This window comes from Amblyomma mixtum, chromosome 3 (genome assembly GCF_055824585.1).
Source record: "Amblyomma mixtum isolate Tamu chromosome 3, ASM5582458v1, whole genome shotgun sequence".
Taxonomy (NCBI): Eukaryota; Metazoa; Arthropoda; class Arachnida; order Ixodida; family Ixodidae; genus Amblyomma; species Amblyomma mixtum.
Window position 1 is genome coordinate 406,109,842 of NC_143014.1, and position 24,372 is coordinate 406,134,213.

At 47.3% G+C, this 24,372-nt stretch overlaps 2 pseudogenes; one reads left to right on the forward strand and one right to left on the reverse strand.

Moving 5' to 3' along the window:
- LOC149357490 (uncharacterized) overlaps positions 1–15,332 on the forward strand; it is a 46,850-nt pseudogene extending 31,518 nt beyond the window's left edge.
- Positions 15,333–17,882: 2,550 nt separating this feature from the next.
- On the reverse strand, positions 17,883–24,170 carry LOC149357491 (uncharacterized; annotated as a pseudogene).
- Positions 24,171–24,372: the final 202 nt, after the last annotated feature.

The following is a 24,372-nucleotide window of genomic DNA, read 5'->3' on the forward strand; positions in this document are numbered from 1 at the left end:
CGAAGTATGTCAATTGGCTGACGCCCTTGGCTTGAGGGCCTGCTTTGAGGAGCGTTGGCACCTGTACTCTTAAAGCTGTGCTGTAATCATTTAAAAAAAATAAATTAATATATATTACCAGTATAGGAGATAAGTTGCGTTAGCGCACATAGCTCTTTTACAATTCATTTTCCTGCTCAAAATGGAATGAAAATAATGAATATTTATTGTGGAAAGCCAGGCAAAACGATGTTTGGTTCCTAGGGGTTTAACGTCCCAAAGTAACTTAGGCCATGAGGGACGCCGTAGTGAAGAGCTCTGGAATTTTGACCATCTGGAGTTCTTTAACGTGCACTGACATCGCACAGTACACGGGCCTCTAGACTTTCACCTCGATCGAAATTCGACTGCCATAGCCGGGATCGAACCCGCGTCTTTCGGTTCAGCAGCCAAGTGCCATAACTTCTCAGCCACCGCGGCAGATCAGAGGATGACAAAGAACATATAGCTAAGGAACAACTAAAGTGTCCTGCCACGCTAATACATACTAAGTTGAGACTGTTAAAAGAATGACAACCCGCGGTACTTATGTGGAGCGGGGAGTTCTCTCTAAAGGACTCATCTACTATCTGTTAAAAGAATGAAAATTAGAAGTGCTCCCACTAATATATTTGTTAGAATGGGCAATAAAAAAAGAGATATTTTCTGGTCTCAACAGCGTGACGTCAAAGGGGCAAGGCCCAATGGGAAAAATCACCCACTTTTTCTTCTAAACTGGTTTTGCATGTGTCGATCATTTTCCCATCACCTTTCTTCTCCCGTTTACAGACCACTTGGTATGAGCAGGGTATGGGCAGCACCTGCTGCCCCTCCCGGTCAGAAGGCACATGATTTGCCCGCCAAACCAGAGGCACCTTCCGCCGGTTACAAATCCCGGGAGATATATTGAAAGTTGACGTTTGCTTCTTCAGTTCCTACCTCAGCAATTATGGTAAGGCGCAGCACACAGAGGCGGCTATGGAGCGCTTCACCACGCTACTGCCGCAAGCGACTCTGCAATCTCGCGCGGGCGGCTAGACTCGACGAAAGGACTCGAGCCCAGCGTAATCGCAGTTCAGTAGTCGGGAAAAATATGTCAGCGTGAAATGGCCGCTGCGCGGGCGACTACACGCAATTTTTTAACCTTGCTTCATAATGTGCGTTCGATGAAGTGTAGCTGTATCCTATAACAACTAGGTCGCTTCGCGACGCGGTGAATCCTATATAAGTGTAATCAGAGGAAGAATTTCCGTTCAGATTCCGCACCCTATGGCGCAACTGTTCCGTGATGCGGGGCCACTGGTTGCGAAAGGGAAGGAAGAGGCCCTTGATGAAGCGTGGCGAGGCCTTTTGTTGCGTGAGTCACACCATGCACTCACTTGTTCTCTATCTTTTCGAATCTGCGAGTCGCTCAGCGGAGTATGAAGCATGTTTGATAATTGTGTTTCTCGGAATTTCGCCCAGTGTTTGTGTGTTCTTAAAGCAAAGAATTGGAACTTGGACTGAAAGTTTTGTCACGTTACAGTGTTTTCTCCGCGCGTCTTTGCAGGTGCGCACTGCAGTGCACAAGGCATGGAGTTTGGCTCTTAACGTTTGAGTATAATATTATGTGTGTACCACGACTCAATTAGGAGTCGCTTTTGAGGGTTGGTTTCATGTTGCCGGGCAGCAGTGCTGTCGAAGCAAATTTTGTAATTTCGTGGTGGGTGCAATCTGGTTGACCGTTTGCCTCGCTGCGCTCACTCGAGATGTTCCGAACGTAGTTCTTGCACTGATTCTATTTTTCAGCTCTTCGTTTCACCAGTGCGCGTCGCTGGCCGCTTCCCACAAGGGATTTCGTTCATTAGGCCCTCATCTCTTCCTCTTGGAGGGCGAACTTTGGGCGGAACGAGGAATATTTACCTGATGAAAAAAAGGCACACACATAAAGTTACTACAATGCATAGCCAAGTGTGCCGTTGGAGAAGCATTTAATTGATGACAATACTCGCGCCTTGAAGAGCAAACCGTGTGCCCATACACTCTTCTCTGCAAATGAAGGATATAACAACAAAAACACGAAATAAACACACACAAAAAATTATGGGGGCATCTAAGCAATTCTTATGATGTGTAACTGCGAGAGCACTGCTTGTCGCTGAGTTCTTGACGGGGACTTGGGGGGGGGGGGGGTGAACGTTATTTCACTCCAGCAGCCTGCTGCTGGAGTGCTGCGTCGCGATGGTCGCGTACTTCATCGGCAGTGAACTGCCGACTCCGCCGCCACGCTTTGCTGTCTCGCATGTTGATGTAGGCGCGAGCGATTCAACTTGACGATGAAGGCTCCATAACGCCGCAACCTCACTCACCGAAAGCTGAAGGCGAATTAACGGCGACAGTGGGGTCTTTCTCTTTGGTGTAATCTCTAGCCGCGTTTACATGACTACGACAGAGCCGCATCGGATTTCCTATCCTATCTCGCGGAGGCGACACGCCAATGTTTGCATCCACCACATCAAGTCAGGCTGGACAGTCGCATCTCGGCCAGTGTCGGCGGCGGAGTGGGCTAGCCGCTGCCGTCTCGATTCTGGTCTGCTTTGTTACTAGAGTGAGGAGTATTGTACAGCGACCTGAGGAATATGGACGGGCGCCCCCCAAAGCTGCTTCCATTCCATTCCATTCTCGGAAGGACAGCCGTATTGATGGTGATGACGTCACTCATGTGCGGCGTGTCTGTTATGCGTGCCTGAGGCCTGAGTGCTCCTCCCGTGACGTCACGAAAAGAGGCCCAGAAGCCCAGAGTCGCCGCCACTTTTGGCGGAGCTTAAGGAATCGCGACTGGAATCAACTAGCAGCAATAAGCTTCCATTTATCACTCCACATTTTTTCTTTTGTTAAAATACTGGAATGAATAGCAGACACTCTACGCGGAATTTATTTTGAGGCACTAGCCGCAAACCATCCGAGCAAAGGTTGTTTATGCACTGATATCAGCACCTCTATCGCATTGCGCTTTCTCAGTAGATGTTTTGCTTTATGCATTACTTGAAATGAATTTGCCATTGTTTTAAAACTTTACCTTTTTTTCACCTAGTTTTATGAACCAGAGTGATAATGAAGAATTAAACACTCTCGATTAGCTTCACAACTGCGTATGTGTATTTTTATTGGAGATACATGCATTTGTTCTAAGATCATATTTTAAATGAATACGATCCCTTGAGGTGCTTGGCTTAGAAGTATAAGACGGGCATCCCGGAAACTTTGATGGGATTGCGCCTGGGCGAAGGCGCAGATGCGAAAGTGGTGCAGTGGTGGTGCGCCCTGTAACCTCGTCGATGTCGGAGGCCTCTCGCACGGTGTCAGCCTCAATGAAGTGAAGCTCGCAAACCTAGAAGGACGTGTAATTTTAGTTTAGCAGCTGTAACTTGGAAAGAGAGTTTTCTTGAAAGGCTGCATTCGCTACCTGCAATGCTAACCAGCTGCTTAGTTTAAATACACTATTTTTTACAGTACATGCGCTTAAGCTTATCGTATTTTGCAAAAGCAACTATTCTTTGAACAAGCTTCGAACATCTAAGCCCCGTTTCACATGATGCGACTAGAACGAAAATAGTCGTCCTAGTCGGTGACGCCGCAGTGCGATTTTCGGTCAGTGCCTTCACATGCAACGCTGTACTCAACGAATTCGGTCGGCGTGACAAGCAGGGTTGCTAGATGTCTGCTTATGCAACCCGTGAATAAACACGACTGTAATGCAACATGGAATGTGTTTATATTATATTATTCATGCGTACTTTTAGATACCAGGTAACATTTCATATGTTTTTAGTAAAGTAAACAGTTTTGAATTATTCAAAAAGTACGGTGGTGCGCTGAATGAAACCCTTGAGACGTGAAAATAGCGCGGGCCACCAAGGCGTCGATATAACGCTTGGGCTCGCGCTGCTCGGGCTCTCTCCGCAATTTGGCAATGGCGACAGTCGGAATGTACGATCCCGAAGGCGTGCGCCTTTTGATACTCGAGGAGTACTACCTCCTCGAGAAAAAAAAAGTTGCTGATTGCCATGGACCCAGACAGCGTCTGTGAAGCGGAAGACGTCGACACGCCGGCGCTTTCCGCTTCCTTCGATGCCGAAAATCGCCGGCTCCTGTTGCTCGCGGAGTACTGCCTCCTCGAGAAGAAGTTGGGCAATTTCCTCGCTGGCGTCCCAGAACCCTCCTCACAGCGCCGCCCCTCCCCCTCCGCTCCTTCTTTTCTCCCTTCTCTTTCACGGCTGTTGCGGTCTTCGGTCTATTCCTCCGGCGAGTCTGCCTCCGCGCACCGCCGCCGCGAATCTGCGCGTCTTTGGACCACGTGGTCTGTGTTCTTTAACATTTTTCATGTTTTATAGTTTAATTTCTTTATTATTTTGTTTCTTTTCATATTTGCATTTTTTTATTCAGCTCACGAAACCCGTGCGTTCACTAGATGTGCCTTTTCTCTAATATTTTTCCTGTTTTATGATCTAACTTCTTATATTTTTGTTTCTTTTCATACTCGCAATTTTTTCATTTGTTTTATTTCACTCACGAAACCCGCGCGTTCACTAGATCTGCCTTTATTCTTGCTCAAACCGTGTTCGTGGCGGAATGGCAGCGACTTGAAGTGCCAAACGCCCTGGTTCGATTCCCAGTCTCAATAAAGTTTTTTTTTTCTTCGCCGGAACTCGAACACACTTGCTAGCATTCCCTGCTCACGGCAGTATGAGGCACTAAAGGCTTTCGCCTTAATAAAGCGATTCTGCTCGTATTTTCTTTCACAGCTGTTCTGCTCCTGGCGAGCTTCTAGGGCGGCCGGCTCGCGATTCTCGCGTTGCCCTTCGAGCCATTTGTGTGGCCGGCACGTTCCTCGCTCAAAGAAGGCGACTGCGCACGTACTTAAAATGGCGTTAAAGGGCGATTCACACGACGGTCCGTTCGCCCGCGGCCCGCGCACTACCTGGTCTCCTTCCGTGATATTCTCTCGTATTACCGAGACAAAAGAAGGGAATACGCACCCCCCGCTCCGTCCCTCACAATAGCGCAGGCTGCACATTGGCGACAACTACAAACCCGGACTGCTCAATACACAATACTGCTGCATGCCCGATACCAAGACCAATTCTCGTCATCATGCAAACTTTTGCGGCAAACCAGGCGCCCCTACGATTTACATCATTGGCAATGAACGTTTCCACCACCACCTACGTGTTCATGCGTCAGCACATTGAGAGGCGCGCTGACCAGGCCGCGGTCCAGAAGACGCGCAGATTCGCGGCGGCGGTGCGCGGAGGCAGACTCGCCGGAGGAACAGACCGAAGAGCGCAACAGCCGTGAAAGAAAAAAGAGGAGGAGGACGGGCGGCGCTGCGAGGAGGGTTCTGGGACGCCAGTGAGGAAATTGCCAGAAGTTGTTGGAGGGCCTGCCGACGCCGAGGCGTTGGTGGGTGCGGCCAGTCTGGGAGAACAGGAAGGCGGAGTCTGAATTTTACACAGCCGTGAGTTGAGAACTTTTAATGTCGCCTTGTGTGTTTTTTCGCATATTTGCTGCTTGCTGAGTCTAGCCATAATCGTGGTGTGCAGATGCCACTCCTGATCTCGGGAGACCGAGATTACTTTCGGAAGTTCTACCGGATGGCGCCGGAGCGTTTCGAGGAACTCTATGCGCTGTTGGAGGATGCACTCACAAAAGATTACGTGACACGTGATCCACTTCCTTCACGAATGAGGCTCGCGATCACCCTCAGGTTAGTGGCTTTACTGCGTACAAGTTCGTGGGGTGTCTATACGTCTGCGGCCGATTTATGATGTCAAATTCTTGTTCGCATCCCAATAACTCTGTCATTCCTGCAATCAGTAGTTGTGGACTTAGACGTCTGAAAAGTCACCGCACATACCAGAACGGGGCAAGCGGTCATGTCTCTTACCTTGTTGCCACATGGCATTCGTAAAACTGAGCTGCAATATCGGGGCAAAAACTGTGTTTTTGACAATTGCTTCGGTAGGCTAACTATTTCATTGGAGCGACACAGTTTTGAGAAAAAGAATGTGGAAAGTTTTTCTAAATTTGGAGGGACTGCTCAGTGCCATAAATCTTGCATTAACTTTCTTCACCTTCTCTTCCACTTTTGTCTTTTAGGTACTTGGCATCGGGGATGCATATGCAGGAGGTGGCCTTGTCCTTCAGGGTAGGCATCTCCACAGTAGCCGGGATCATTCACTTCACATGTCGGCTTCTGTGGAAAGTGTCGCAACCTCTCTGCTTAAAGGTATGCTTTATGGCATGTATACCTGAAGACTGTACAGAGGGCAAAACGCATGTCTAGAACAAGCGAACTGTGCGTTCCGCACCTCCCAAAGCCGCTGCGACCAGGAAGTCAAGAAATGAAAACGAAATTCTATGAGTTTAACTGCGCATGCTTACATTCAGACCATTTTTATTCAAATGTTTTCTATAGGTATCGCGTGTTCAGCCCGAACCACGCCAAGAACGTGTTCTAGACATGCGTTTTGCCCTCTGTACATGCTTTCGTTATCATGCATGCATATTTTGGGGGATGATGGCCACATGACCCATGCTTTCTTCCTTCATTTCGTGAGGAAATTGGCAAGTAATGACTGCAGACATAATTCAGTGGTTCCAGTTGTACAAAAGCTCCCAGGAATGTGTGATGAGGGGTCAGTGGGCATGGTGTGAATAAAAACAAACTAAAGAGTGCCAGATGAGCGCAGGCTTTTAACTGAGAAACCGGAATGCAACGCTCGTCCTGTCTACTCTGCTTTTGTTTAGCCTCGTACAGCAGTTTTGTTTTGAGTTCTACGGTACTGCTATGGGAAGTGCCAGAAGCCTATGCAGCTATGAGTGTTTACGCATTGCATGTCTATTCACTTTTTTAAAAAATACAGATATTAAAGGGTCAGTCTACTGAATTTTATCGACCATATTTTCTTTGCGGCAACCGATAGCTCTTTACTCAAATTACCGTTTAGCCAGCTGTGGTTCTAAGGAGTGCGGTAGAACATTTTAAAATAGAATTTATTAATGTGGGAACACATCTGTATGAGATGGTAGTCTCATCTGGCAACCATCTGGATTTCCGCCGCGCGGCGACAAAATGGCGGCGCCCGTCGAAGTCGGACCTCTCGCTTCGGACTGAAGTCTCGTTGTTGCTCCCTTTTTTAGTGCGTTCACTGGCCATAAATGGGGCGCCTGTCTTTCGCTTCGTCTCATCTCGCCTATAAGAAAACATATAAGAGATAAATTTGCTCTATTTTAATAATTAGAGTGACGATTCCGCCGCTCCTAGGCTTAAGTGGAGAGTCGGTTTGTTTACAGCAATGGTTCCCGTCCTGACGACCAGATGGCGCCACTATAGGCTGAGTTTATTTTTGCGTCTCTTCTAGCATACGCTGAACTAAAAGTGGGAATGTGCCTGCGTTTTGCGTACGTGTAACTATAAATATTCATGTGATTGACAGAAAAAGTGAGCGGTACGCCTTCTACAGTTTACTAGAACAAAACGTGCATTTCTCTGACATTGGGGCATACAAATCGTACGTAGTATATTCACTTATGCTTCAACAAAAAAAAAGACTACCACTTTCTTGAACAAAATGAACGTTTGGGGTCGCCACCATGCATTTTTACGCGACTTTTAACGCCGAAATAAAATATAAATTTCCGCCTAAACCGGGCGCAGATCCCTCGTTATTGATGTTATAGGGTGCCAACTACCAGAATATGCCATTATTTATATACTCATCTCGGTGAGTAGACTGACCCTGTAAGATACACTGAAAGTATTAAATAAAACAGCATTAATGAACTTGTGTAATGCAGATGAACAGTGTCGTTATAATGCTGGTGCAAGAAAGATGTTTAGTCTTGTTGTGTTAACTTGAGATCTGTGTTCAATATACCCTTGAAATCTCCATTAGCGCTTGAATTTATAAATATACCATCACTGCCTACATGTAACAATCTGATCTCTTACACCACCCCCGCTCATAAATGTGCATCTGATGGCATGGCAAATTTTTATTTCAGATGCCAACAACTGAAAAGTGGTGCGAAATTGCGAATGGTTTCCACCAAAAGTGGAATTTTCCCCACTGCGTGGGCGCAGTGGATGGAAAGCATGTACAAATACAGGCGCCACCCAATTCTGGAAGCCTGTACTACAACTACAAGGTACTACCAGTGCTTTGTTAGGTTTCAGCAATAATGCTTATTGTTTTGGTTCCTTGCAGGGCACATACTCCATTGTGCTGATGGCGGTTGCCGACAGTAACCTTAAATTTATTATGGTTGACGTCGGTGGCTTCGGTCGGCAGAGTGACGGCGGCACACTAAGTGCATGCAGGTTCGGAAATTGCCTGGAGCGAGGTGTTCTTGGCTTGCCAGCCCCCAAGCAACTTCCCGGCTCTGCAGTTGTCGCACCCCACGTATTTATTGGGGACGAAGCCTTTCAGCTTCGACCTGATTTCCTCAGGCCCTACTCTGGCAGGTGCCAGGAAGAAGAAAAAAGGGTCTTCAATTATCGCCTGAGCCGGGCGAGGTAAATTATGGTCTGAAATGCTGTTCTCAGAACATCTATCAATATATGCTATTTATTTCCAGGAGGTGCGTCGAAAGTGCATTTGGTGTGATGGCTTCGCGTTTCCGCATTTTTCGGCGTGTCATCAACCTTAAGGCCCGTTCACACTTGCCCAAAAATCCAGCGAGAGAAGCGGATTCGGCCGCTTTTGACGCCGGGCGACGCGGAAAGCGGCGCGGCGAGGGCGATCGGGCTGGGCCACGGTGTAAGAATATATTTAGGTGTTGACACTGCGCTCGGCGGCGCGACCAGGACTTGTTCGCCGCTCCCTGCGCTTCTCTCGAACGCTGACAGATGGCGCTACGCACCCGGGGCCCCTAGTCGCCGAGCTTCGGCAGCCGTAATGCAGATGCCACGGGATCTTTCGGTGCCGCTGCGTGTACGCGTGCTTTGTGAAGTGCGGCAAGACAACGAAGGATTGAAACTGCTGTCTACACCAAATAATTTTGGGCTACTTCGTGTTTTTCTTGCTGAGACTGTATGAATGGGCGGAACAGCAGCGAGGACGCAGCCCTGTGCTGCTTCCGAGCTCGTTATCGAAATGCGTTCATAGCTAATTTTTTTTTCGTTCATCCGCACGACTGCTGTGAGCATAGTTAACTACACTGCCTCTTAAATATAAAAGGTCGGACTCAACGCGCCCACATTTGGCCTGAAGAGCCTACGCGTGCATTCAAACATAGCTTGAGCAGTGTATTGCGCCAATGCTGCGAGATGACCGCCGTGTTGAGAACATGGTTAACTTCGGCCACCTGGAGTTCTTTAATTTGCACAGAAACCTCAAGGACGTTTCCGCATTTCGCCTGCATCAGAAATACTTACTCCGCAGCCGCGAATAGAACCCGCGCTCTTGTGCTGTATTGCAGAACGCCACTGCCGCTATACACGCGAACGCCGGGACCAAAACAAAAATCCAAGTGTACATTTGGGGCTTTTTAATAGCAAGTGCAGTCCACAATTAGGTACGCGAAACGCAAATAGTTACTGGAAATGCCACTGGCGTTGTTTCTGCCAATCTTATCCCTCAGGTCGGCACCGACGATGCTGAGTGGTTGTCTCTAGCACTAGGCCCGAGAACGTAGGTGTAATGCCGGCTGCGGTGGCCGCGAAACAACGCAAAAGGTGCCCGTGTGCTGTGTGATGTGAAGAATCCTATGTGGTCTAAGTTTGGAGCCCTCCATTGCGGCATCTATTAATGCCCATATGCCCCTTCGGGACATTAACAGCACAATTTGCTTTTTTTTTTGCTCAAATGCGGCCTGAATAGCCATTCTGTTGAACAAACAAATTTATTACTACAAGTAGCCTCTCTGAGAGATGTGATTTCCTGTAGTCACTAGGTTACGCACAAAACACAGTGAATCACAACTTACTGGGCTACTTTCGTGTAATCAAGAGCCAAGACCGTGACTGCAATTGTGATGATCACTGCATTCGTTTATTTGGACGATACACTGAGCGAATCATCCTCTATCACCTAGGATGAGCACAGCTTGGCCTGTTTCTTTTTTTCTTGACACTGCTTTGTCATGACTGCATTGGTGTGCTTACAATGCTGCCTCATACGCATGCTGACGTAATAGTGGAGGAGCTGTGCGAGTACTTCTTCCTTGTGATCAGCACATGGGAATGTCATCGTGTATGTATCTATCACTGCGTCTATGGTGTCCCAGTACACCATGTGGCAGTCTGCATAGTCAACAAAAAACCGCTCCGTATGCTTTAGAAGGTCAAATATGTTGACGTTAGGGTGGGTAAGACCCCCTCTGGTCTTCACATTTGTTAGAGCTGCTTCAGCAAAAGAATTATTTTTTACGCTGAAGGCTGACAAGCAAGCAGCGCAGCTGGTAACTCTTCGCATCTTTCTGCACAAAAAACCGGTGACATAATAAAGTTTGCAGTCTGTAATTTGCCCTCCGTCTGATTTGTGTTTCCGAACGATATTTTCACATTCCCAGTCTTCTACTGAAACTAGATCGTCTAGCTTTTCTTTAATTTGATTGATGAATCCTGGGCATGATGCCACTTTGTCGTCTGTTCTAATGAGGGCCCTGAAATATGACGCATCCAGCATGGTTCCTCACCCTCAACGACTTTGCAATTGCCATACTTCGGAGGTATAAGGATACTGTAGATCGACAGCGTCTGGTAAAGCTGCATAAAGGTGGGCATCGAAGGGTGATCATTCTGGCTTCCTGCCAACCGTGTTTTGCCAAAGAACCGCTCGATAGGATCTTGGTTCATTTTGTTGGTTAGGACATATTTGAAGTTGTGGCAATCAAGCAGCACCTCACAAAGATCCAAAGTGGACTTCAATGTGACACGAAGTCCCTCGCAAATGCTCTTTGTCAAGAACATGTCTTTTATAATGTTGCCACTTTCCAGTTCTCTTTCCCAGCTGTCCAGCCAGTCAATTCCATGCTTGAGAATTTCGAGGTCTCGGCTGTTCGTTGTGATCCCTTCTGCTGGAAATCGTCTGTTCAGTGCATCAAACAAATTGTTTAAAAACAACGTGAATTCTTGAGTTTTCTCGCTGCCTATAAGTTTGCGGATACCTTGTTCCCGATAAAACTGAATACCCGCCGCCATGGAGCGGCTAAAGACTTGGGTGGCTAACTTCACATGCATCTTCTCACAGTTACTCGGGTATATGTGAGAGTGCGTTATTTTCGGGCAGACTTTTAGGCCCCCCGCGTTGGCAACGTCTTCCATGTAGACTTCAGCATAGTACTCCCACTTGATCCACTGTCCTTCGTTTTTCAAGTATCGCTGCTGCTTAAGTCTATTTCTCACACACTTAAACAAGTGTGGAGTGTCAGAAAACGCAAAAACTTTTCTTTCAGGCTCAACTGGGTGCGTGAACGAGTTGCAGCTCTCCTTGAGGCTTCCATTAACACCTAGAATGTTCCACATGCTCCTGTTTGTTGACGCGCCATCACAGACAAACCCATGAATCTTTGCACCGGCTTCTTCGAGCATCACAATAGCTTGGAGAAGCAACTGAGCGAGAATGGAGCCTTTGGTTGCATTTTTTGCTGCGAACACCCCTATAGGTTGAGCGTAGCTATCGCCAAAAGGACAGAACATGAAAACGAGGGCGTGATCAGCGAGCTCATCAGCGTTTCCAGCGTCTGTTGCCAGCCCTACATATGTCATTGTGCGAGAATTGACACGTTTACTTTTTCTAACCTGCATTTCATCGAACATGATAATCCCATGTCGCTTGAAGTCGTCCATTTTTTCTATTTTCCTTTTCAGAGCAGAAAAGAACTTGCTGTCAAATCCCTACTTAAATCCCACCATAGAGACATACCGGCGTATTGTTCGGACTGACGGCAATGCGAGCACTTCGTTTTCCATCAGGAACCTGTAGGCTGCTGGTGACCTGATATGAAGGAGCAAGCAAAGCAGGACCCAGCTGTCCGAGTATCGTCGTCCCTTCTTAGAACCAGTCTTGCCAGCAGCCACACATTCCTTTAACACAAGCTGCTGTGCCTCAGTAAGGTTCGCATCACGAGAAATGCGGTCAAGTGTTTCATCACTTAATTGTTTAAGCTTGTCTTTGCATTTGCTCAGTTCCGCCTCAAGCTTTTTTTTTCCTTATAGAAGTCGCACTTTGGACCTGTAGCAGGAAATTCTTGCCTTCCGCAAAAGGTCAATGCGGGCTTTTTTGGAAGGGCTGCTTAAAAGACGAATGTGCTTCATTTCTCCTCTCTTCTTCATACGGGAGTAATGTATCCGGAGTGTGTCTTTCAATCTTTCGCAACGGTCGCAACTTGCTTGTTCAGAAAATAACATGCAGTTTCTGTGCCGCCACACGCCACATGCGTCGATATATGCACACTCGGGTTGGATGTTGTGGTACATCTCGCCACCGGGGCCACCAGCGCATACGTGCAGGTTGTGAAACTTGTGAATCACACTCTCCAAGTCGCTTAGGCCGCAAGGAACAACATCGCCGCTTATGGCGTTGACAGTTATAGGGTGACCATAAATGAAGGCACGCAGTGACAGCATTCCGCTGGATGAAACTGTAGCATCTAATGACTTCCTCAGGAAAGGTGCCTGGTTGCGTTTCTTCGCCAAAGCCACTTCCGTGAAGACTACAGCCTCCACACCAAAGCTATCAACAACTTGTGTTGCCCACGAGGTTCCTGGAAGTTGAATGCTGGATACATAACTCGAGAGACAAGAAAATGTGAGCGGTTCCTTTTCATCTTGGCCGCTGACAGACACTCCCTCGTGACTTTCCTCGACTAATCCGAGGCTGCTGCATGCTGCCAATGGTGCTTCAGTCTGGACGTGACACAATCCATCTGGACCACCCTGATGTGGACTCGTGCGGTTGTCCTGACGAAAAATGAGAGAAATTATATCAGTGGAAATGGATTTAAGGTATTGTTATAAAACATATGCTACTATCAAAAGCAGCCAAACCCAAAAAGCTACAGGCAAAAGTTTCGCGGACTGCTTCAAAAGCTAAGGGCTTAATCATGCTGTATGTTAACAACAGCTAAATTATTTAATGTCCTGGGCTGGGCAGTTACTATTAACCTGTATTGCAAGCAACTGTATCTCGTTATCCAGGGGCACCTATAGGTATCTATGGCATGCCGGGAGGACCGATACGGTTAGCAGAAAGTTATGTACAGGGAACACTAAGCACCTAGAATATTAAGTACCCGGAGCAGTGCAGAAGAGAACAAACCTTAACGTCATGAACGCCAAGGAAGACGGAGGTGGCACTTGAGGAGGTGCCTCCAAGTTCCATGGTGGGAGAAGGGCACGTTCCTTGATCACTCCACTCACATGTCTGCAGTTTCTTCTGAGGGCTCGATGATGGATCGGTGCCTTTTTGTTTTTAACAGACCGTCCCAACGGGCAGTGCGACAGCGGCGGGAGCGGGCCGCTTGCTTGACTGATCGCCACACGTGGCCGTAGACTGTCGTTTTCTAGGAGGCTTTCTTGACCTTGTCGGTTTTGTCAGATATTTCGGACACCCGGGAAAAATACTGCTCACATCATTCGCCGACAGCACCGGGATCTTCTTCGGTACATTTAAAAGTACCTTGCCATTGAACTCGGCATAGTACGATTTTGATATCATATGCTCGGGAAAGTGCTTCGCGCAGACGTGGTCGCTCGGTTGCAATATCCTATCTGCTCTGGGAATTGCCCGGCGCCAAAGTTCTAAGCGAGCAGGCTCCGACGGAGCTTTAAAAAGTGAAACTTGATCCGGACAACTCCGTTAGCCCGAACTGCAGTTGGGTACGAAGCACTTCTTACCCATAATTGCGTCTAGCAGACTTCTGGACCCGGCTGAAGTTGACAGGTGTGTCACAGCAACAAACAACAGATCACAGACACAATGCACATAGGCCGCGACGACCGTCCATGGCGTCGGCCCGCGCCACCACGTGCGTTTCCACAACTGTCAATCCGGCTTGTGCCAAACCGCGACACAAAAAGCTAGTTCTAGCAAAATTTGCTCGTCCACGATGGAAGCTGACGACGTGGAAGCTGAGATCGTGGTGTTCACAGCTTGTGATGCACTCTCTCAGCCCAAAACATCGACCAACGCAGCCTAAAAGGGCACCTAAAGCAGGGCACGCCGGAGAAGGGAATATACGGCTCTGGGCACGCCGCTTGCCGCACCGAAAGCGAAGGGCCTCTGCTCCGCAGCGCCCCCGCGCCGCTGCGGTCGGCGCATGTACTAGAGGGCGAACACAATCTGTGCGCGCTCTCCGCCGCGGCGGGCGGCCAGTGTCAACACCTAAATATATTCTTACACCGTGGGCTGGGCCCATTTCCGCCGCGCGGCGACAAACATGGCGGCGCCTTTCGAAGCCGGACTAGCCGGACCCCCCGCTTCGGATTGAATTCTCCTTGTTGCTGCCTTTTTCAGTACGTTCACTGGCCAGAAATGCGGCACAGGTCTTTCGCTTCCTCTCACCTCGCCTCCAAGAAAACGTATAAGTGATAAATTTGCTTTCTTTTTTTTATTCAGAGTGACGAATCAGCCGCTTATTGGCTTAAGAGCAGAGTCGGCTTGTTGACAGTAATGGTTCCCGCCCTGACAGCCAGATGGCGCCATTACAGTTGAGTTTACTTTTGCATTTGTGCTAGCATACGCTGAACTAAAAGTGAGAATGTGCCTGCGTTTAACGTACGTAAGCATGCATACGCTTATGGTACGTAGACAGCGTAAATTTATGCTCTTTTCTCACTATATCTGTGAATGCCGCTAGCAGCGACGCGGTTTGGAAAAGAGAGAAACAGCAGTGGCGCGTGGGATCCGCCTCGCCCGCGCGTGAACAAGTGAGAACAGGTCCCTGTTTTTGCGACGAGCGAATCCGCTTCGCTCGCCGAATTTTTGGGCAAGTGTGAACGGGCCTTTAAGCCGGAAAATGCGGATTTTGTGGTGTTGGCAACATGTGCATTGCACAACTTCCTCACCGAGGACGCCTACTACATCGATGGGCAGTACGTGGACCACGAGGACCACTTCGGTAACGTAACCGAAGGACAATGGCGCTCTGCGCTGGCAGCTGATGGAGGCTCAGCGATGCTGGGCCTGCAGCCTCCTGCTGGCCATAATTTCTCTAGGGCAGCAGCTGAAGCGCGAGACATTTTTTGCTCTTATTTTTCTAGTGCTGCCGGTTCTGTACCATGGCAGCGTGCATCTGCCGGGTTGCGGCCACAAATAAGATCTTGTTAACAATAAAATTTCGATGGAGGCGAAATTCTAGAGGCCCATCTACTGTGCAATGTCATTGCATGTTAAGAGAACCCCAGGTGGTTTAAATTTCCAGAGCCCTTTCACTATGGTGTCCCTCATAGCCCGAGTTGCTTTGGGACGTTAAACCCCCATAAACCTTTTTAATGAGGATCTCTCTCTCGGGTTTTATACTTTCGAGTGATGTACTGGTGGATGGCCGGCATCGTACCAGTAAAAGGGGGACAACCTAACTCTTTAACTATCGACCAATTTCTATCTCCTCTTCCTGTTACAAGTTACTTGAACACATAGTTTCTATCTTGCTCGAAATAATATTTTGTCAGCTGTGCAGCAAGGTTTTCGAACAGGTTTATTGGGGGTTTAACGTCCCAAAGCAACTCAGGTGATCAAGGGACGCCTTATTGAAGGGCTCAGTAAATTTCGGCCTCCTGGGGTTCTTTAATGTGCACTGACATCGCACAGTACATGGGCCTCTAGAATTTTGCCCCCATCGAAATTCGACCGCCACGACTGAGATCGAACCTGCACCTTTTGGGTCAGCAGCCGAGCACCATAACCACTGAGCCACCGTGGCAGTCTGTGTTGTAAAGTGTAGAGTTCATCACAGCAATCTCGTGTCTATACAAGGGCAATAAGGAGCACTGGTGTGCACACTTTCTCAATATGATCCTTTTATCAGGAGTAATGCCATGGTGCTTTCTTGAACTTTCATTTTTTAAGCTATGGCTATGATCAATGCCAATAACATCGCTACATTTTTGTCTGAGCCCTGCGTTCAAATGTGGGACCTGTTTTGGTTGCTTTGTAGACGTCTGCTTGCTCAGTACTCATTCATTGTGACTGCTGTATAACACAATGGTAGATGTGCTTGTGTATATAGTGTATATAATGTGTACTTATGCATGTTCGCATTATTTGTCTGACATGTGTGAAGGGAGCGACGATTTGTTTGTTTTGTGAATATTTGTATGCATATATAGATTATACTTGTGGAGTTTTATCTATGCTTTATCCAGTGTTTGCCTATTCCTTGTATTCCCGTACCACTTGTGTTGAGTCTGTCATTGCCTCTGTCTATAAGGAGATGCGAGCTTGTCAAGCCGCCCATGAGGTATATGTGTTAACAAAACCCGCATGTCGACCACCAAAAACCAAACTCTTGGGCAGCAGACCATAAAGGGGCTCTTTATGAGCTCTGCCTAGCCAACAATGATGTCCTGAATGCTAGCGGTGCAGGCAGATCATCTTATCCTTTGTTGCTGTGGGAGCAAAGCAACGAAAGGAATTTTACAGCATTTCATTAATAATGTGCACTTTCATCAAGGGCTCCAATGCAAAGAGCCATGGGCAGCTTACATCTGATGACAGTGAAGTTGCACTGTATAATTAGACCGAAAATAGTGTTTGTTTTTTTGTCAGAAAGAAATAAATGCCTCGAAATATCCCCCACTATTCCTCGGAAATAAACGAACACTGCAAAAAGCACAGCCCAGTTAAATGTGAGCAACACCTCATTGTGCTCCTCAATAGCATAATCAGAAACCATGGCTATGCTACGTAAATGCAGTGGGCAGTCTCTTCTCTTTTTAAGCAATTGAAACAAGATATTTGTGACTGTAATGTCCTGGTAGCGCAGTTTTCCTTGTCTTTGTCATCAGTGTGCCACGTGTGGTCAACAGGTCTCATTCATGCGTCTTTTGTACCAAAAAGAGCAAGTGCTACTGTGTTTTTCTCTCTTTTCCAGTGCAGATAATATTGTCTTGAAATAGGTTGCAACACAGGCATAATATGCGAAAAAAACAAAGCCTGTTTCAGCTGTTCCCCCTGAACACACGGCATTGAGTAAAGCACATTCATACTATTGTTCTGTGAGCCCTACAAGGTAATAACTTGCCATGGCTTCTTTGCTCCATCTTTTCTTTTCAGAACTGCAGCACAGTGAAATAAATGTGGTGCCATACATACCGCATCTCTTCACACTTATTTATTCTGATGTACCAAATGTTTAGGGGAATTCCCCAAGGTGGTGTAAATTTGTAATAAGGGAGTAATTACTCATTGGCATCCACCTGAGCGCAGCCATATGGCTACAAAGGAAAGCTATACAGCTTTCCTTTGTAGCCGTATGGCTGCGCATGGGTGGATGTCAGTGAGTAATTACACCCTTAATACTTATTTATTCTGTCGTTATCATCAAGTAGTAAAATAAGTAATAAATAATCAGTAATAAGGGTAATAAATAAATAAATAAATGACGTAATAAATAAGTAATAAGGGAGTAATTACTCACTGACATCCACCCAAGCGCAGCCATACGGCTACAAAGGAAAGCTGCATAGCTTTCCTTTGTAGCCGTATGGCTGTGCTTGGGTGGATCTCAATGAGTAATTACACCCTTATTACTTATTTATTCTGGATTTATCATCAGGTGAGTGGGATATACTACCTGACTGTACTGCCCTACAATGTTCAGAAGTTCCATTTGCATATGGTGTCTCATATTGCTTGGCACAGTTGCCACATATGGCTTTAACGACAGCAAGAAGTGTTCATCGGCATCTGCTGGCCTGTGCGCCAGTAATGCACTGCGAACAGTCGCAAGCTGTGCATTCACGACATCGAGCTCTTCCCGTGCTTTCCTCCGCTTTTTGGGCTGCGGCGGGCCATTCCCTGCAGACTGGCTCGTCGTGCCTTCATCTTCATCCACAGCCACAGACTGAGAGGTGCTGGGCTGCGGCAGTTCAGGGCACAAAAAAATGTCCTGGAAAGAGCCTGCTGGTGCTGAATCTGCAGCTGGAAACCCTAGTCGTGGGTGGTCTTCGAGCGCTTCTTGCACGGCCACCACCTCCATGCTGCTGTGTCCTCTGCAGGATGGTCACATTACGTAAACATTGATCACTAAGAGAATGTAGTGATAGATTTTCACAGCAGCACTGCGAATACACCTGTGACTCTACTGATCACTATGTCGCAAACCTAGCATTCACGAAATCGCAGCTGCAATGAAACTGCACAAACTAAATTGAGGCATCACACTGAACAGTTATTGTGGTGGATGAACTCACCCTGAGAACTCGTACTCACCCTGAGAAGCAGTACATGCAACATTCATTTTTTTCTGTGAAAATGATGCCTAAATGTTTCCGCTTGAAACTATCGCAAAGAAGTAAAATGAAATGTGGGTGGGAAAGTTGCACTGGAGTAATACTTACTGACGTACTTCCATCTGGTCTTTTAAAAATCGCATCCTTTCAAGGTGCACCCAGCACCTGCTCTTCGGCAACGCTCCAGCGCCACTCCTTGAATCACATTCGAGGTCTCTGAGCTTCCTCCTATATGTGTCTTTCAAATTTCTCCATCTCTGCTGGACACAATCAACTGTAACTGAAAAATGTATGAAAGTTAGCTACAAATGAAACTAATTATCTGATTTGAAGTATGAACGCTTTCCCACATGCTCCAGAAATTGTCTAGTGCGTTCCCAAGTTGTTTGTGTAAAACAAAACTGACAGAACTACACTCTATTAAAAGCAGCAAAATGAGCCAAGTATGACTAAGAAACATTCCCATATCCGTTTCTTGGTTTCGGCGAGTGCTTGGTTCCTTCATATTTTGAATGAATATTCAGTGATATTCCCCTGAACGTGCCTTCACTTCAGCGAGTGAAAATGCATACCACAATAAATAGTGACAGCACAAGGCAAAACTTGGACGGGTTTGGTGCCGGGATAAGGCTATTTCGACGTTTGAGCACACAAATGTTGGCAAAGCTGCCACAGTAACTTCAAAGGTCCAGAATGATTCCGGTCACTTGAGTGCCTTTATATAGCGAACCGACAGTCTACAGCACGCGACTATTTTTCCATTTCGCCGCTACCGGAAGCCGTAACACAAACTCGGAGGCATTCGTCTCGCGCTGAGCGGCAAAATTTACGGTACTTAACCGGGCACAGGCGTGTAGTCCCAATTCGTGAACAAGACTGGGTGTCATTACGCTTAGTGTCAGTTTTCTTGTTTAAGGATTAGAAATTTTACTGAAATGAGAGCCCACTCTGTGCACGTGGTTGGCCTTCGCAGTGTGTAAACAATTATAAGGCCTGAAAAAATATGCGAGCAAAAGACGTTTTCGATATTATTTTTTTTTTAGCAGAGCACAGTATACTATGGTTCATTGGCGTTTTTATGTTCTCGTTCAACAAAGCAGTGCAGAGTACCACTGTTTAAAACGCCGAGAATCCGCACGTGCAGCTGCGTGCATTGAACATGTTGCCTGCGTCGACCTTCCGAGCCGGCTATCGTTTATTGTCAAACAAAGGGCGGTGCAATCACTCATGATCAGAACTTCGACATTACAATTAACAGCGCTAAGAAAAAACAGACTAAAATAAAAATGGACCAAAAGAAGTGGTACTCACCGTTGGGGTCGATTGATCGCAAGGCGTCTCTAACCTCCTCCCACAGCCCAGTTTTGTTTGCATTCTTTCTGTACTCATTCGATTTCACGTTCCACAAAAGTGGCCGCCTCTCCACTTCATCGATGAGAAGTTCATTACAACACGCGCGCGTGCCTTCAACACCTCGAGGAGCAGAAATGTTCTTGTGCCCACGTGCGCGCGCAACAACCAACACACACTTTGTGTTTGCCGCTGCATCCGTTCTGCTACACGTGACCGCAAGTGACATGACGTCACGATGCTTCCCATTGGTCAGTCGCAGCGCGATCACATGACGCTGCGTAAGGATTCCAACCGGACGGAACCGCTGCACGGAATGTGTTGATGATGTTATGACCCGCGTGTTTTTAGATGCAAGGCAATATTTCGTGCGTTCTGATTAGAATAAACAGTTTTGCTTACGCCGCGGGAACAGCTCCCACGTGACCCCACGCCGAGACGGCGCGTGACGTCACGTCACGTGCCGTCTCGGCGCTGCCCATTGGTCAGTCGCAGAGCGACGCTGCGACTGAATTCCAACCGGACGGAACTTGGTCGCAGGCCGTCTGCGGCTAGACCGACGGCCCTCTCCAGTCGCAGACCGACCGAATTCGCAGCGTCGCAGGCGATAATCGCATGCACGTGAAACGGCCCTTACCCTGGAGTGCGGTGATACAACGAAGTTCTCTCGTAGTATTGCCCTAATCCAGGTGTTCTGTTCTTCTTCATCCCGGTGAAACTTGAAAACGTGGTTTTTGGGACACGATTTGTAGTTAATCCGGCAACTGGGCACGCAGCACCTGTTAGGCATATCACGGCAGAAGCGTAATCCATGTTCCACTCTAGCGATGGCATTAGAACACCGTCTCGGACACAACCGCACGCGCAGCAGGAGGTGTAGGCACAGTCAACGTCTAGAAAAAAATGTGCGTTCGGAAGCATGTCGCGACATGCCGTGACTTTCCCCGAGGCAATGAAAGGAGTGTCACGTGTTTCCAGAACCGATCGCATTGTCGTCTCCTTCGTCCCCCACTCTGACTTCTCGGTACAGGTGGGGTTAACCATTGTGTACCTTCCTGGCCTCATCTTCAACGCGAGTGCGCCGCTCGTAGCTTCGAGACGTGCTGCACGGAACTTCTATGTGGGCCTCTTTCGCGCGACGTAGCTCAGGGGGGGAACGAACAGCCAGCAGGCCTTAAGTTATGCCTGCCACGGCTTACTGGCTACGGCGGGTAAGCAAAGAAGGGAAGGGGATGAGGGGCTCGTTATAAATATGACAGAAGCCAACAGCCACAGAAACCAAGGGGCACAGGGGATTTTTTTTAATTAATATATTTATTTTGTGGTGTTGATCAATTTAGAATATTACTGAATATGTTATCGCTTAAAGCTAATTGATAGAAAAGCAGAAGAAAAAACAACCACATGCCGCCGGTGGGATCCGAACGGGTTTTCCACAACGAGCCAAGTACCCTTATCACACGCATGTTTAGCGACGCTTTCTCGAAGTGCACTTTTCTTGAACGAATGACACTTTCGGTTCGCGCTGTCACACGACAAAGAAGTGTCATTTGGAAATGATGGCAGTGGCGAAGATGCTGTAGTACCTTTGAGAAATTAATTTGCGCGTAAATACCTAGAAAATACAATTTTTCGCAAATCTAATTACTCCAACTTAATTTTCAGACTTATTTCGACACCTGATTAAGTGTTAACTACAAAAAACGTCACGATCCGGGACAAGTAATGCCCCTGCCACACGGGCGTTTCGAATGCCTTCCAACCGAATGTCATTCGACTCGACTGCCGCCTTGTGGTGCTAGACGAATTTTTTAACAGCATTCGACTGAGATACATTCTAATTGGTGACGCTACGCAAATACATTCGAATTCTTGTGGGTGCCTCCCAAACTCGAACACAGCCCGCACTATGCGCTCTGACACACAGCCGTCGCCATTGCTTCGCCCCCTCCAGAGAAACGCCGGACTGTTTTGGTTTTGAGAATGTTGATTTTAATAATAATATAATGCCTTCATTCGTGTCATACACAGTATATAGCACTCAACGCCGGTTGTAGAAGCTGTCATAAATGTCAGCTTGAGAGAGCCGCAGGCCACCAAGCACTAGACAGCGCGGTACAGTGATATTGCTACTTCAAAAAAACACAATATGATGCAGTACACAATACACCCTGATCAACGAAATTCTTATCTTCTATAGTGGACTGTCATTCGGAAATGTAACATTTTCATGTGTATTGGTAACTTTTTGCTTCTTTTTTTAGGAAATATTTTTTGTACACCATAATTGAGTGCTTGAGGATCATAGTACACCACTGAACATTTACCGCGTAAGCGCAAAGCTTCCCCGCGAATGCACCGATGAGGACGAGTGCACTCCTTCAGAAAGACACCTGCGGATATCCCACTCTCAGGCAAGGCACTCCATGGTACTCTTGCTTGCATCGCTGTGTGCAAACTGCTAGTGGTCGTTTGCATGACATGAAACGCAAGCTGCACATTAGTTACCTTAAATAATCTCAATTTTGTACCGGTTGTACCCTTGCTTGTTTACACAGCGTGAACACTCTGCAGGAAGCGCCGATGCGACCGCGCGCCTTCGAAACCCTTGGTAGCTGGGTTGCGGACATCGCGTAGGACCGGCGCTTCTCGCTAATCGTCCCTCCTTTCTCCTGTGAGTTGAATACTTCATTTTGAATCAGTTTATCCAGAAGCATGTTCGGTGACCGTTCGCATTCATTGAAACAGCGTTATTTGTTATCCACAAGCGACGGCGACGACTGCTGCTGGCTGCTTTAAACACTGAGCGGCAGTCTGGGTCCTACCTGGCGCTTCCCGTTCAGCGCATGCGTGCACTCTAAAGTAAGCAACAGTCGATTTCAGGTCACTCTTTTACTTTAAATTATAATTGAACAAAGAAACGCAAACAATGGTATATGCACTTGTTTGATAACTACGTGAAAGAACCAAGAAACTATCCTAATTATCCACTGCACTACTTATTGGGAGAGCTGTGGTGGCGGTGTCTTATGTACGGGTGGGATTATCCTTACTGTGGTCTGTCGGCAATTGCTCCACCTGGGCCCCTTAATTTAGACAATATATTTCTGCCACTGTCCCGTAAAGCCAGTGCTCTCGAAAAACATCAAGAGAGCTTTTATCACTGCTGGCCCCTCAGTTCATGAACGCTCAGGCAACACGATGCTAGAGACTGCGTCCAACAGAACCTTCAGCCTCCTCAGATTGCACAGGAGTGTCACTCCCGACATAAAAAAAAAAGCGCGGAGAGTGCCACTATTCGTGGTCGCGCCAGTTCATGTAAGATACATTAAGTTCCGGATACGAAGTCCGTCATTTAGTTTATTTATTTATTTACACAATAATGCAGACCATTTCCTTGGGTCCGAACAGGAAGGGCACAAAGATATAAAATACAATGCAAGAGCAATCTGTGAGGAGTAAAAAAATGTGCACAACAAACAAAATTGGAGAATATGCCTATACAGTACTTAAAATACGTCATGAATTGCCTTCAGAAAGTCACCTGCGGATATCACACTCTCAGGCAAGGCATTCCTGTCGGTAACTGTCCTCGGAAAAAATAATACTTTCACGGCGTATGACGCTCAGCTATGATCGCGGGGGTGAATTCGACGCGTTTGTAAAAACTGTACATAGCGTAGCGCCGATAAAAGAGCTAGTTCTGTTAGCGGGCGCCATTTTCATTGTTTTCTATTTGTTTCTGCGAGGACCGTCCGTCCCTTTCCTTTTTTTTTTACGAGGGGCGGCAGCTGCGGCGGTGCGCGCTGTGCCCCGAAGCAGTGTTCCCGCTTCGGAGGGGCGGTCGAGGCTCGGACGCTGGACCGCTCCCACTCCCCGGCGTTTCTTGGAAGAGAGGCTCTCGCACGTGTTCGTCTTTTCTCTGTGTGTTTACGTGTTTTCTGAGCGTATTTGTGTGTTTGTAACTGTGAGAGTGTCAACTTTGATACAGAGCAGATGCCCTTTGTGGGGCCCAGAAAAAGAGCGGAAAACGAGCGAGACGGTTTTTTTTTTTCAGTGCGGTAGTGTGTGTCCGAGCGTGTGCGCGTGCGGTTCGTTGAGCGGAACGTTGTTCTTAGTGTGTGTATAAGTAGGCTTTGTACATTGAGTATATATTAAACTTGCATATTCTTAAGTGTAATTTATAGTCCGTCTTTCTATCTACATATATAAATATTCCTTCATTGTATATTAGTTAGCCGAATAAGCTAACATACTTCAGAAGCGGCATTCTTCAACCTGCGCGGCATTATCCACCTGCACGGCATTCTTCAACTTGCGGGGCATTATCCACCTGCACGGCATTCTTCAACTTGCGCGGCATTATCCACCTGCACGACATTTTCAACCTTCACGGGATCTTCAACCTTCAAGCAAACCTATGCAAGTGTGAAGAACGACGAGATCGACTACCCCCAAACTCGACGAGCGACGATGCTCTACGGAACAGCGGGACGTGAGTGTGCGAACTAAGCGAATTACCCCGAGCGGACTGATCACGTTCGTCGCCGAAATTGAACAATTTT